The 12,615-nt window shown below is 44.1% G+C and overlaps 1 protein-coding gene across 7 annotated transcripts in view; it reads right to left on the bottom strand.

The window, feature by feature from the left end:
* APBA1 (amyloid beta precursor protein binding family A member 1) overlaps positions 1-6,253 on the bottom strand; it is a 97,118-nt gene extending 90,865 nt beyond the window's left edge. For 3 of the 7 annotated variants that reach the window (XM_053408822.1, XM_053408829.1, XM_053408823.1), the window contains exon 1: positions 6,176-6,227. The gene's annotated coding sequence lies outside the window, so the exon portion shown is untranslated. Of the gene's footprint in view, positions 1-6,175 lie in introns of all 7 variants that reach the window. The other 4 variants (XM_053408825.1, XM_053408828.1, XM_053408824.1 and 1 more) reach the window with 3 other exon arrangements.
* Positions 6,254-12,615: the final 6,362 nt, after the last annotated feature.

The raw sequence follows: 12,615 nt of genomic DNA, 5'->3' as shown, positions 1-12,615 counted from the left end.
AAAGGTAAAGGTACCCCTGCCCGTTCGGGCCAGTCTTGCCAGACTCTAGGGTTGTGTGCCCATCTCTCTCTATAGGCCGGGAGCCAGCGCTGTCCGCAGACACTTCCGGGTCACGTGGCCAGCGTGACAATCTGCATCTGGCGAGCCAGCGCAGCACACAGAACGCCGTTTACCTTCCCGCTGGTAAGCGGTCCCTATTTATCTACTTGCACCCGGGGGTGCTATCGAACTGCTAGGTTGGCCCTTATGTTCCCTTATGGGAACTGAACCTGCAACCTTGGTGTTATCCAGCGCCGAGGGCCTTCTGGCGGTTCCCTCATTGCAAGAAGTGAGGTTACAGGGAACCAGACAGAGGGCCTTCTCGGTAGTGGTGCCCGCCCTGTGGAACACCCTCCCTTCAGATGCGAAGGAAATGAACAGCTGTCTTATCTTTAAAAGACATCTGAAGGCAGCCCTGTTTAGGGAAGTTTTTAATAGTTAATGCTGTATTGTTTTTAACACTTGATTGGAAGCCGCCCAGAGTGGCTGGGGAAACTCAGCCAGATGGGCGGGGTATAAATAATAAATTATTATTATTATTATTATTATTATTATTACTACTACTACTACTACTACTACTACTACTACTATTATCAGCAACATACTCTATCCAACTGAGCTATCCTACTGATGCCATCTCCTCCCAGTCTCCTCTTTTCCAGGTTAAACATACCCATCTCCTTCAAGCGCTCCTCGTAGGACTTAGTTTCCAGACCCTTGACCATCTTGGTCACCCTCCTCTGCACACCTTCCAGCTTGTCAACATCCTTCTTAAATTGTGGTGCCCAGAATTGGACACAGTATTCCAGGTGTGGTCTGATCAGGGCAGAATAGAATAGTACTATGAGCTTCCTTGATCTGGACACTATACTTCTGTTGATGCAGCCTAGAATAGCATTAGTTTTTTTGCTGCTGCATCACACAGTTGACTCATGTTAAGCTTGTGGTCTACTAAGACCCCTAAATCCTTTACACATGTACTACTGGAAATCTAGTATATTTGTGCATCTGGTTCTTCCTGCCTCAGTGCAGAACTTTACATTTGTCCCTATTGAAATTCATTTTGTTAACTTGGGCCCAGTTCTCCAATCTGTTATATGGTCATTTTGAATTGATTCTGCCTTCTGCAGCATTAGTTACCCCTCCCAGTTTGGTGTTATCTGCAAATTTAATGATGATGATGATGATGATGATAGCAGCAGCAGCAGCAGCAACAATACTCCACCCATCAGTTTCCCCAGCTACCCTGGAAGCTTCCAGCACATATACAAACATAAGAAAACATCAAACCTCAAAAACTTCCCCAGCATCTCCTCAAGACCTTCATCCAAGTCTTTTATAATGTTGAACAACAAAGGGCCCAGGACATAACCCTGCGGACCCCACTTGTGATAGGTTTCACCTCACAGTGGCTGGCAAGAATGTATTTGCTAAGAGTCTGCCAAACCTATGAGCTCTAATGTGTGAGCCCCTTGTTTTCTCACATATTTTAGTCTGGAAGCAAGAATTAATGGGCACTAGAGGGTGTTGCTTCACTGCAGTATTTACAGACACTGGAGGAAGCAACTCTTGAGCACAGTGACATTGTCTACCCAGTCAAGTCATAGTCAAGTGTCATCATTCCAACACCCTAGTAATGGTTTTCAGCCATTATTATAACCCACCAGTAAGCACAAACCTATCAATTGGTTGTCAAAGGGTACACTCTTGTTTTCCCATAGATTTTAGTCCAGTGGCCAAATCTGACATTTCCAGCTTTTTTTTACGAAGACTGACACCAAACTTGGTCTGGCCCTGATTTAAATAAGTTTCTGGGTGATCAAGAATAGCTTACCCACACAGTGTTAGACATGCCTGGTGTTTCATTCAAAACCAGTTAGCCTTGCCAGTATGTGCATTGTGAGCGGACCAAAAACTTGTAGCCCAGGTGTTGGCAGGCCAATATTTTATGAATCATGGTCAAGGGACCTGTTTAACAAAAGAATCTGAGTGCCTTCAGTGTCCCATTAGGTTCAGTTCTTCTTGAAGACCTGGTATCACATTTGAACAAGGTCATAATAAAATGTATAAAACTGTATGTATGTATGTATGTATGTATGTATATATACATACACATATATATGATTCCACATATTTTTCCTCACATACATTCTTGTGAAACTCCTGAAAACAAACAGCCAACACCACAAACAAGCTCTCACACTGAAATAAGAAAATTTGTGCTTCCAGGGTCTCCCAGATCCTGTCCCTTGTTCTATTTAAATCAAGGCAGGTCCACTATCTGGAGAGGGCCAGGGAAACCAACTGTAGACTAAGCCAAGAGGAAGGTTGAAGGGAACCATACCAGCACAAGGGAAATTTAAGCAAAACTGTGCCGTACATCACACAACACAAAGAATGGCAGGCTGAGATATTTCTGCAATCTTAAGAACATACACAAGCATTGGTTAAAGATTCTGTCTAACTCCATGAGGTTCTTTCTACCTCTGTTTTTTTCTTCTTTTTAAAACCAAAATCAATCTAAGCAGAGAAAGACTGAAAGTAGAGCGTGCTTAATCCTCTCCCCTCTGATCATTTTTTTCAGCTCTAAAGCAACCTTTTGAAGCTTCTTCTACCATTTATATATATGAGAGAAAACATATGGGGTCCTCTGGGGACCAGATGGGAAAGGTCTGCATAACCTCCATTTCCATCTGGTCTTGCTCTGCCCACAGAGACGATTTTGGTTTTTTGAAAAAGGTGGAGAAACACCCTATACAAATGCACACAGAAAGAACTCTGTAATATGTGGCCTGAGTTTATGTAGAAGAGACCTAAATTTCATTTTGTACTGCCGCAGGATGGAAGGGGAAGAATGAAGAGGTATTATATCTAAAATGTTGCAATGGTGCACTGTTGTAATTTCTTAAATGCAGAGTTCAAATTAATTCAGTGATTGTGAGTCAGAACAACCTTCTGTGAAACCTTGAGGGGGGAAGGAAGACCTTCATCTCCTGCCTTTCCATGCTAGGCAAGCTGGCCGGCCTGCTTTTGGTCAGTTCCCCACATTTAGTCAATGATACCTTTGTACATTTCCTTGAAGGTCACAGACAACACCTTTCATTCTTCTTTTGTATTCTTTTAAATATTTTCTTGATTTTCAGAAGTATGTGTAATGTCTCTTGTATCACCTTTCATTCTTAAGGCTTCTTTTATAAGATATCAGACATCAGAGAGGCAGCTATGTAGCTTAAAGACAATTAAGGGTTGAACTGAGAATGACAATGATCAAACAGTTCAGCTCTTTAAATACTTATTCTTAACGATTTAATACATTACATATTTTTAAATTTTATTTTAATCCCAGCAAATAAAAAACAATTATTACAAAAGCAAAAGTAACATCACTGCCTTCCACTTTACATATTCATATTTAGAAGGTTTAGAGGGTTGTTCCCAATGAATTTTATTGCTTTTTTTTAAACTTATTGCTGGTTTTGCAATTTTTGCAATTTTAAAAAAACCACTTAGAAGCTTCAAAAAATTTAAGTTTATAACTCAGTATTAAATGCATCCATTTAGATATTCCACTGATTTCAAGCAAGTATGCTTCGGATCATAGCTTTAAGAACAGTACATTTTTCAAACAGCAGAATTCATTTTGAGCTAATACAAAATAAATTTTCTGCATACAATATGAAAAACATTTCTGCTTCTCTCAAGAAGCACTCTCTTCTTAGAGTCTACCTCCCCTGGCAATTTTTCAATGAATCAACCAATGACTCAAACTACAAATATCTTTTCTATACCAGCTTTCTAAAATGCGAGGCTTTACACTGAAGACAAAACAACAGTCAAAAGACATTACTAATATTTCAAATCAAGCCAGGCGCATTAGTGCATAACAAAAATGTAGCTGCAAGCTAGAACAGCTACAAAAGAGGCATTATACCTCCATGAATTATAAGATACATGTCTAGTACTACTATTACTTGGCCAAACCAGTTCAAATCTGATGTTTATGGCACTTTTAAATTCAGATTACTGCAACCATTCTTCAATCATTTTATAGCAAACACAATAGATATTTTCAATCAACCTGGCTTTCAACTTTATCACAATGTACTGTATAGTCCCATAAACACCATCTGAAGTAAGTTAACATGATTAGCCCAAAGCCACTCAGTTACCTCCATAGTATTTGAGTCTATTATCTCCCACAACGAAACCCAACTTTCTATTAAGCTTGCCCACTTTTTAGTGATGGGATTCCTAAAACTTTTACAGCTAAGAGACAAAGAGAAATGTAGCAGTATTCCCCAATGCAGAACCTACAAACCATAAAGAAAGTCACCTGCTGCATTTCTGCTAGTCATAGTTATTAAAGGTACAACACAGCAGGACAAAAAGAAGCTGACGTGTACATACTTTCTAGATTTCAAACTCATAAGCAAAACTGCTCTCAAAAAAGCTGCAACAGAGGCATATACAGAAAATGTAGTGCTATAATAAAGCTATATACACAGTACTCCTGTTTTGCTTTCATTTTCTAAATACTATTGGCTAGTATGCTGTGCTTTAAAACAGGCTAACAGCAAGACTTTCAGTGGTGATGAGGAACCCTAGATTGCCTATTTAGAATAAATATATACCCAGGGCTTTTTTTCAACTGGAACTCGCCTGAACTCAGTTCTGGCACCTCTCAGCTGGGCACCATTGCCATTATAAGAGAACAAGTGAGGTGTTCATGGTGGGTTCCAGCACCCCTTTTTCTAGAAAAATAGCACTGTATATAAATTAGAATTAAAAGACAATCAAATCTTGGACAGTATTATTACAAAGATTGACTTAATTTGAGGCCATGGTCAATCACACAACTGGGAATATCCCCCATGGATTTAACTGTACTTTCTTTAACTGGTCATACATAGTCCTACCCGCTGTATATTTACTCAAAAGTAAGCCACACTGTGGTTTCTGTTGCTTATGTGAAACTCGGTGTATGAAGGACCACAGCTGTGCAGCACAATCCTGTCATTGCTCACTCATAAGCAAAACCCACGGGACTTATTTCCAAGAAAGCATGCATAGGATTTTGGTCTTAATATGTTTAGGTATGGAGATGCATGGATGTTATGCAGATCTGCCCCTCCACAGCTCCCCCCCAAAAATACCAAAAAAAATGCCACTAGGGATATGCTGGATATACTAAGTTTCTGAAATGACTTTCAGATTTAAGACTAAGCAGAAATGGTTCCTGTTTTGTGTTATTGTTAATGCAGCAACAAAAATACAATACTGTACTTTTTTTCTCCATTTCTCAGCCTGCAATAAATATGGCATTGTATGTGTGCTTCTGGAAACACAGAAAAAACACTTCGCATTTTGACAGCAGTGCAGTAGAATGTAAGGTACTGTGACTCAGATATTGTTCAGATGATGTAGATGCGTCTCTGGAAATACATAAACAAAGGGATGCCTAAATGCATATTGATGGATGCGCACATCCATACCAAAATAAGCAGCATACTTTGAGGCGAGAAATTTATGTCACATGTCTGGTCTGCCCCTCACCCCGGCATTTGCATACATTTAATATGAAGGATTGTTCGGAGGCAGGAAAAGGGTGAGCCTTTCCGTTCATTCTTGGCGGTGGGTACCGTTCCTTTTGAGATAATATGGTCTAGAAGCATTTTTAAAAATCTGACGTTACAGCCATTGGAGAGCTACGCCAAGTCTTCTCAAAACGAGCCTTTAAGCAAGGGGAGAAAGCACTCGCGGGAGCTCCCCGCTGCGGCCCCGGCGCCCTCCGCGCAGCCCCAGGGAGGCGCCCGGGCGGAGCCCCCCCCCCCGACGGAGGAAGGTCGGCTTCCCCTCCGATGCGACACCTGGCGGGCCCCGCAGCCTCAGGCGAGGAGGAGACCCGGCCGCGCCCCCCCCCCCCGCCGAGATGCCCGCAGCCCGACGAGCGAGCGAGGAGCCCCCGCGCCATTCCCGCGTCCCCTTCGCGCGGCTGAGGAGACCCGGCGGCTCTGCCTCCCTAGCGGGCCGCTGGGGCTGCCGGGCGGGCGGCGCCTGCTTCCCCACAGCCCCTTCTCGGCCCCCAGGGAGCCGCGCATCTCTCTCGCGCCCGCCCGCCCGCCCGCCCGGCCCTTACCTGCCTGGGGAGCCGCGGCGCCCGCCGCACTCAGGGCGCCCAGCGGAGGCCGAGGCGGCGGCGGTGCTGGGCTGGGCGGCCCACCTGGAAAGCAGCTTTCCGCGGAGCCGCTCGCCCGGCCTCGCGCTCCACCATCTTCCTCCTCCGGCTCCGCCCCGGCTCGGCTCCGCAGCCTCCCGGCCAGCGCCTCGCCCGCCCTCCGCTCCGCCCTCCGCCCGCCTCCGCGCTCGCGCTCCTCACGCTCGGCCCCGAAAGAGGAGGCGGCGAGGGGCCGCTCGCCAAGGCATCCGGCGAGGAGGAGGAGGAGGAAGAGGCGGCCGCCGCTTGGGTCGCCCGCAGGCCTGGGGAGGAGAGGCAAGGGGGCCGAGGAGAAGAGGGCCGGCCGCCGGCCTCCCCCTCAGCGCGGAGCCCTGGCTGCCAGCCTGGATGAAGAGAGGCCCCCCAGCCCCACCCTCCGGACTAGAAGGAAATGGAAGTCTTCGAAACAAGATTGCGTGAAGAGAAGGATGATGACGGGATTTAAAATTCTGCAATTCTCATAAAGGACCTAAGATGTTATTGTGAACTTAAATACCATGGTGATTTTTAAAAATGCATAGAATTAACACTGAAAAGCTTTTGCAATTACAGTGGTACCTCGGGTTAAGAACGGACCTCCAGAACGAATTAAGTTCTTATCCCGAGGTACCACTTTACTGAACTTTGTAAACCTGTTGTGAAATAAGTATAATGTTTTAGGAAAATGAAGTTGTAATGTTATCCTTAAAAAACACATCTTGAGCTTACAAATTATATTGCCTGGGAAGTGTAAATAATATGATTATGATTACCTGACAGTGTGGCACTTTTAGAATCTACTTTATGCTGTTATTAAAAAGTCAGTTTTAAAATGGAAGTAAACTACAACCATCAAATACAGTAAGGCTAAAATGGTTTTTTCCTAGCCTTCCTAACATAGCAAAATCATCCAAAACTTCATCAAAATTTGTCTAAGTTTGTCACTTTCAATGTACAGAATGCTCAGTGTGGACAACCTCTCTTGAGACATTGTGGCCCTTATTTCATTTTTAATTCTTTTGAGTCTTGAAAAACTCCTCTCTCCTGAGCAGTTAGTGACCATAAAGCTAAGAAATAGCCACACGATTGCTTCCACATTAGGAAAGGCTATCTGAATTTTTTCCTTGTATATAATTTGATAAAGGTCTGTATGAGACAGAGAGTACTCTGCTGTAAACCTATGGCTTTGTATCCTGAACAGGTGAAAGTGCAAAATATCATCAACAGGTTTCAGGTCAATATCTTCTGGGTATGCTTTCATCAACAGTTCAACACCTTGCTTAATTTCTTGCTTAGATGCTGTCAAATTAGCAAGAATGGCAAACAGTTGTGCAGTATCACTATACACACTACTTCTTTTTAAATTGGCTTCAAGTGCATCTAATAAATGATTTTCTTCTAAACCTATCTCTTGAAGATAGTGCATCTGAGGCATCAGGTGCACTTCTGTCATTTGTTTGCCGTTCCCTCACTCTTTGTCTCCTTGTTTTGTAGTTGACATTTGGCAAGGTGGCTTTTGCTTGTTTCTGAAGCTCATCAAAAACAAGTCTAATTTTCCTTTAAAATCCAGGAGTGAACTGTACAAACAAGAACTCAATAACAGGTCTGATTTCTGAAGGGCTTTGCTGACCATGTGAAAATGACCAAGCACATGGATCCAAAAATGCAGCATAAACACAAATTCCAGTTCTTCCATTTTCTGCAAAAGATCGTTAGCTTGAAGCCTGGTCTCCCCCTTCCCCTTAACATCAGAGTACAAATGACTGAGGGCATCAGCGATAGCACTGTAACTTTCCAAAACAGCTGTGGCTTTTGTGTGTACATCCCACCTAGTGTCTGACAAATATTAAGGCACTTTAGACTGAGGTGGCAAAAATGATTTTAGAACTGCCCATCTCTTTGTGGAGGATGAAAAGAAGGTATAAATTTCACTGATAATGCCAAAACAGTTCACTGCATCAAGGCAGCAATCCACAGCTGAACAGCCCACCAGATTTAAAAAGTGACCTGCGCATGGAATAAATTTTGCAAATTGTTTTTTTAATGATTTTTTGCTGCATACCATTGTACTTGCCAGCCATGTTGGCAGCATTGTCATAAGACTGCCCATGGCATTTTCTAAAGTCAATTTCAAGCTCAGTAGTAAAATAATTGAACACTAAATCAGCCATGCTTTCCCCTGAGTGGTATTTCAGCTCAAGGAAAGTTAAAAATCTCTCAGTTGGCAAACCATCTTCAGGTGATACATATCTGATAAATAAAGTCAACTGATCAGTATGTGAAATGTCAGGAGTGGAATCTACTGAAAAGCTGAAATATCCAGCCTTTCTCACATTAGCCAGAATTGCATCCTTAACTTTTTTTGCCATGAGCTGAAAAATTTCCTCACATATAGTTTTTGACAAATAAGAGGGATTGCCTGATCCAGAATGTCCATGCCGATTGATAGGAGCATGTAAAAATGGATCAGATTTTGCCACTAGTTCTAAAAGACCATTATTTGGTGATCCAAAGTGTTCATCGTCTCCCCAAATGGTAAGCCTCATTCTACAAGAGTGCATATTACAGCAATAATTCCATGACATGCTGCCAGTATTGCTGTACTGCTTTTATTTGTTCCTCTAGCTTGGAAGTAAACGTTTGCCTGCGCTCCCTTGTTAGGTAGGCCAACATGGCATTCCTATGCTTCTCTGAGTTTTCATGAATTTGGATAAGATTGGGGTTGTGCGAGTCATCAAACCCTTCGGTAGCCAAAGCTGTGGAAGAAGATACAAGGTCTGGAAAGAGTTTACAAACAAAGCAAAAAATCTGCTCTTTTGAGGGAGAATATGCAAGCCACTCTCGGCTATATGTTTCCCCATTTACTTTTGTTGGATAAAAAAAAGCTTTTGTGCAAAACCTGGACTGCTTTTTGTACACTGATTTGGAATTTGAAAATGGTCCACGATGATGCAGAACTTGAGAGGGACCCCTCTCTACCCAATAGGATACTTTTTCATGTGATTATTCTGACCACAAACCAACATCTGGTATGGTAGATCTATGTTTGGCATCATCTTTCTCTTGCATCTGGAACACCTTGGACTTGGCCTACTATCATATCAGGTGTGAACTGCAAAATCTGACTATTCACATTCTTTTATTGTGGCTCTTTAGCCTCTCCCTGCCCAGTAAGTGACTGTTGAATTAGTTCTATATTTTCATGGCTGCTTCCTCATAATCGTCTTGCTGTTCCACATTCTGCTTCACTGTTTCTCTTTCAGGGAGGTTTTTGTCTGGTTGAATGCTTGTATTTGGTTCAGACTGAATAGCTTCACTGCTGACTCTTGTTGCTTCACTGAGTGGTTGATGCACAAAAGCAGTGATTGGTCTTAACTTCATTATCATAGCATTTCCTAGTCTCTGTCGCTTGCGCTTGCTAGCGCCACTTTTAAATCTTTAACTCATACTTAGATTAGAATCTAAAAATAAGAATAAAAATTAATCTTCAACTGGGTAAACTTGGGCTTCTGTCACTCTTCAGTAGCTGCCACCACTCACTGACTTCCCTATGCCTTTCTTGAGGGGCAGTGAGACCCCTCTGGCTGACTCCTGGGGTTTGGAGAGGAAAACCCCTAACTTTGTTTCTCCTAGAGGGTTGGCACTTGCACATTTTTGGGCTTTGCCCCTCCCAGAACCCTTCTTAAGGCACTGGTAGAGGGCAGAGCGGATGAGACTGTAGGCACAGCACTAGACTGGGCTTTTAAACAAAGAACAAATATTTTCTTGACTGTCTACAAGTAACAGGATTTTAAACACAAAAGGCACTTTAAATTAAACACAGAAAAGGAAAACACCACCGGGCACAAATAAAATAAGACAAAACGCAGTTCCTCTGACCCTGAACTGATCCCTATACTTCTTCCGCACTCAGGATGAGGTCCAGTTACCAACCTGCAGCCTGGCCTCCTGCCTTCTACAGGTAGTTCTGGATCCCTCCAAGGATCCCTTCCCACTGCTGCCTTCCCTGGTCCCCAAGGCCACTCTCTGCCTGTGGGCAATCTGCAGTGCATGCTGCAGGCACCAACAGGGCTCTGTGAAGTGTGAAAGATAGACTTCTCTGCCTGGAAGGGGTGAGGCCAGTGCCAGTCATGTGTGCTTGCCTTGCTCTGTTCAAGCCAAGAAGGAGGGAAGGAATGGAAGAGACTTGGGAGAGCTTGCTTGCGTAGTCTTATCTGCTCCATGCAGCCTTCCACTGATTAAAGTGTAGCACGTACCACTACTGACTGACCCTTGAGCTGAGGAAGGCTGTGCAGCTGGTTGTTGACTCTCTGGGCCTGCTGGCTCTGGATTCTGAGATGGAAAATTCTGGGGTGCGAGGATACTTGTCAGGGTGAAAGTCCCCGTAGGTTTCTGTGGTTAGCGGAAGAAGCCAAATACAGGAGCAAAACAGCGGTCAGTAGACCACAATCTTTATTGTTGCGCAACAGGTCTCCACACAGAGTAAGAACCCCAAACATGGGTTAGAAGCTCTTCGAAGACCTTCCCTCCCTACCCAGAATAAATATCCAGAACCATAATTTATACATCGCTGATACATCTTCATCATGTCACAAGGAGCGAAGGAAGTCGTGAGGTTACCCAAGTTCATCAACTTGCCCTGGATATCAGACCAGGTTCCTAACACCTTAAGTACCCGCCACCTAAAGAACAAGAAAACTATCAATGCATATCCTTGCCTTCTGGCCTTCCCGAGGATGGACTGTGGGAACACCAACCTCAGGAAACCCATCAGTGGATGTTCATTGTTCCCCTCAAGGGAGGGGTGCTGTGTACTTGACTGTATATCCCAAGGATCATGGGGGAGGGTGGGATCCAAGTTGAGTACGTGACCTCTCCCTTAGAGGATTATGGAGGAAGATGATGTCCAAGTCCGCCTTTCCCTTTGAAGCAAAATGTCATTGAAATGGGGGAGAAATGCCCTCGCATGAAGTCTTGGGTTTGCAATTCTGGGAGAGGGGAGACTGCAGTGCTGGGGAGCAGGCAGGCTGGCGAGGCCCCCTAGAGCTAGAGGCCCGAGTTGCCTTGCCTTCTCATGAAGTCTTTGGTTTGCAATTTTGGAAGAGGGAATACTGTGTGGCACTGGGGAGAGGGCAGGCTGGCGAGGCCCCCTAGATCTAGAGGCCCTAGGCTTCAGCCTACTTAGCCGATACATAAATCCGGCCCTGCCTGAAGGAGACCCCTCTCTGGAGCCCCGAGAAAAGCGGCCAGTGCCGAGGGAGAGTGGCTGCCCGTGGTCTGAGCTGGCATGAGGCCAGCACTCCCTCAGGCTGCCTGCTCTTTGCCATGGACGCCTGCCGGCCAGCTGCTGCATGCCAGTGTGGCCTTCGTGAGGGCCTTGCCAGCCCAGGGCAGCCCTGCTCCGCATGTGCTGGAGGCAGGACACCGGAGGCTGCTTGAAGCGCAGCTGCTCCTGTGTTCCCTGCCTAAGCTCCAAAGCTCACGGGAAAGCAGCTGGACAAGGAAGTGCCGGAAAGCCAGACCTGTTGAATTGCCACCCACGTCCTCAAGCAAAGTTTACACTTGAGGCATAAAACTGCTTTCTCACTCTCAAAGGGACTTACTTCTGAGTAAACTTATATAAAATTCACTGATCGTTGTTTCTGAACACTTTTGTCAATAACAAAACTGAAATCATCCAGTGATTGATGTTGGAAACTATGGCTGCTATAGCATTGTGTAGTTTATTCAGGAAGATGTGTCTTCTGTGTTGTTCAGTCACACACTATATATAGGAAAACATTTCTGACTTGTGAAGAAGATTGTATTCAATTAAATAAACCTATCACACACTTACTCTGTTTCTAAATAAATGTAGTCCTTTAAAGGGGACCACATACTCTTGGTTCTTCCTCACTTTAAGCTCTTCTCTGTGAGAAAGTGTGATAAACGCTTGTTAAACTGAAAAAATGATGCGGTCACTCCTACAACTGATTACCAACAACAGGCACTGTATTACTAATGTTGTGGTCATAATGACCACATTGGGATGAAAATAGCATGACTGAAAAAAAGTACCATCTGTTTTTTTAAGTTACAATAACACTCAGGCTACATTCAAAAGCTTCTAGGGCAATTAGCTGACCAGTTAAACCATTATGCTTCCACAGGAAGCAACAGTGGCAAATATGTTTGTGTATCTACAAATAATTTTTAATTTATTTAAAGAGGGGTAGCCAACATGGTGCCCTTCAAATGTTTTGGACTACAACTCCCATCATCCCTGACGATTGGCCAGGGCTGCCTGGAAATGATAGCTGACAAAACCTGCAGGGCACCACAATAGTTATCCTGGAGTTAAAGCATTTCTACCCCTCTTGACCCAAAAGGCTCTCAGAATAACT

This window comes from Podarcis raffonei, chromosome 11 (assembly GCF_027172205.1).
Source record: "Podarcis raffonei isolate rPodRaf1 chromosome 11, rPodRaf1.pri, whole genome shotgun sequence".
Taxonomy (NCBI): Eukaryota; Metazoa; Chordata; class Lepidosauria; order Squamata; family Lacertidae; genus Podarcis; species Podarcis raffonei.
Note: the sequence above shows the minus strand (reverse complement) of the source record. Positions and strands in the feature narration are given on the sequence as shown.